The 2,877-nt window shown below is 38.5% G+C and overlaps 1 non-coding gene across 1 annotated transcript; it reads left to right on the top strand.

Moving 5' to 3' along the window:
* The first annotated feature begins 1,761 nt into the window (after nucleotides 1-1,761).
* On the top strand, nucleotides 1,762-1,867 carry LOC119369851 (small nucleolar RNA R71). Its single transcript, XR_005177421.1, has one exon. It is a non-coding gene; the product is annotated as a small nucleolar RNA R71 (small nucleolar RNA).
* Nucleotides 1,868-2,877: the final 1,010 nt, after the last annotated feature.

Here is a 2,877-nt window from a genome sequence, read left to right as displayed (position 1 = left end):
AGTCCTCTTTTAATCCAACTAAGCAAGTGTGAAAAGGATCATCAGACTTCTCCTTACTCATCATTTCCTCCACTAGCTCATCAACCACATCACTTTCAAAACATTGGTGAACTTGGGCTGGGTGTTTCACCATTTCAAAGAGATCAAAGACCAGCTTTTCATCATCGTAAGCTTTCCAGTTTTACATCTATGACAGCTCCGGTTGTAGCTAGGAATGGCCTCCCCAATATAATAGGGACGTGTCTGTCTTCATCCATATCGAGAACCATGAAGTCTATCGATATAAAGAACTTGCCAACTTTTACCGGTTCATCCTCAACTACAACCAAGGCATACTTCACGGACCTATTTACAAGTTGTAGAATCGCTGTCTTGGGCTTTGATTCCTCGATGTTCAACTTTTTAAAGATCAAAACAGGCATTAGGCTTACACTGGCCCCTAAGTCACAAAGAGCCTTCTGAATTTCCATTTCCCCAATTTCATGCAGAATAGAAAAAGCTACCCGGATCATTGAGTTTAGAAGGGAGTTTATTCAAGATCAAGGCACAACACTCTTCAGTAAAGCCGCAATTTCATTCTCCACCAACTTCCTCTTAGAAGATGGAATATCTTTAAGAAACTTCGCATAAGTGGGCATTTGGGAAATCACGTTGGTGAAAGGGACATTCACATAAAGCTATTTGAGGAGATCCAAGAATTTCCCAAAATGCTTGTCAAGCTGTGTTTGCTTCAATCGTTAGGGGAATAGAACCTTAGCTTTGTATTTCTCATCATCAACTTGTGGTGGAGGAGTGGCTTTTTTCATCTTTTCCCTTACTACTTCATATTTAGTCTGCTTCTCTTACTCTAAATCCACAATCTCAACTTCTTTCCCTTAAAGTTTGGGGAGGTTGATGGGTTGCTCATAGGTGTTTCCACTTTTAAAAGTTATTACATTGCAATGCTTCCTTAGATTCTCAAGAGTTTGACTTAACAACTTCCCTTGGGCTTTTTGGCTTGAGGACCTAGCTTGTTGTGCCATTTGGTTTTCAAGTACTCTTTGATGAGAGGCTAGTTGGTCTATCTTAGAACTTAGGTGGGTGAGCATTTGCTCAAATCTATTATTGACTTATTCAGTTACTTTCTCTTATAGAGCTATGTATTGCTCTAGATTTAAGTTAGCATTTGATTAAGCAAGTTAGGAGTTTAGGAAAGGTTGGTTCGGTGGTTGAGGTGGTCTTGGTTATTGAAAACCCGGTGGTGGTGGTCGAGGTTATGGTGGCTGAAGTGTGCTGGATTGGTTGCTTTAGCTGAAGTTCGAATGGGGATTCTTCCAATTTTCCCAAAATTGTTAAGGAATTGATACCCAAATTGCTTTTGTTGGTACTGGTTCTGCACATAATTCACATCTTCCATAACTTCTCCGCTCATCGGTTGAGCCACAAACATACATTCAGAATTTTCATGGTCAACTCCTCCACAAATACCATATGTTGAAAAAGCCATGTTAACTTGCTGAATACTATCAAGTTTCTTAACCAATGCATCAAATTTATTTGTAAGCAAAGTAATTCCATAAACCTTTAACATTCCTGGAGTCTTCTTAACTAGATTTGGCTCTCCCCCACATCTTTGGCTATTATTAGCCGTTTTCTCCACTAATCTGAAGCCTTAATCAATGGTCTTCTCGAAGAAAGAACCTCCGACTGCCACATGAATAGCACTTTGAACACTCAGTAGAGACCCTTCGAAAAATTGGTGGATAAGAAAGTGTATATCCCAACTGTGATGAGGACACTACCTTTCGATGTCTCGGTATCTCTCCCAAGCCTCAAAGAGACTTTCATCTGATTTTTGCTTAAATGTGGCTATCTCCATTTTAAGCTTCTAAGTCTTACTAGGGGGAAGTACTTCTTCAAAAATGTTACATAGAGCTCATCCTATGTCTTGAAAGATCCCACCGACATTAAGTGTGACCAAGCCTTGGTGCTATCACAGAGTGAAAAAGTAAACAGCCTTAACTTCTTTGCCTCTTCGAACATCCCGTTGATCCTCACTGTGTCACATATCACATTGAAGGTCGCTATATGAACATTGTGATCTTTATATGACAAACCTCCAAACTGAATGTTTTATAGCAAATCGATCAATAAGGTCTTCAATTCATAGTTATTGGTTATTATTGTTGGTTGCACAATCGATGGGCATATCCCTTTGATGGTAGGTACAGCCAAGTCTACTAACCTCCGATTATCTCCCATTGGTGGAACTCCTTCAAAAATAGGAACCTATTCTTGTTCTTCCACAAACACTTGTCGCTCAATATTGTCCTCTAGAATTTCAACTTGGGGATCAATCGAAACTCTTCTTCTAGGAGAAGGGCTTCTCCTCCTTCGTTAATATCTAGGATTTTTTCTCCTCAAGGTCCTTGCTATTCTCTCACTCTCAGGATCTATAGAAAGCCAATCCTAACTTCTAGACCTGGGCATACAAGGTTAGTAGAACATAAGAAAACTGAGTATAACAATTGTAATGAAATAAAAGTATAAAAGTAAAAACAGAGTATCTAAATCAACACTATGAATCTATTCACTAATATCAACACCAAAGCACATATCCTTAGTAATGGCGCCAAAAACTTGTTAGCAATTCCACAAGTGTATCGATCGTGCAAGTAGTATATATAAAGATATTGTCCTCAAGGATAAGGGGACTGAGTATTAGCTTTGAAATCAAGATGTATCGTCTAGAAATTAATTGAAGAATTTGTGGAATCTAAACTATTTGAACTTAAAGCAACAAGTAAATGAGTAAACAATAAGAAAACAAGATATATTCGATGTAATCAATAAAAGAAGGCACTAGTGTTGGGATCAACACCATTGAACAACATTATG

This window comes from Jatropha curcas, chromosome 9 (genome assembly GCF_041381405.1).
Source record: "Jatropha curcas cultivar XTBG-Jc1 chromosome 9, XTBG_Jcur_1.0, whole genome shotgun sequence".
Lineage (NCBI taxonomy): Eukaryota > Viridiplantae > Streptophyta > Magnoliopsida > Malpighiales > Euphorbiaceae > Jatropha > Jatropha curcas.
This window is presented reverse-complemented; position numbering and strand designations above follow the sequence as displayed.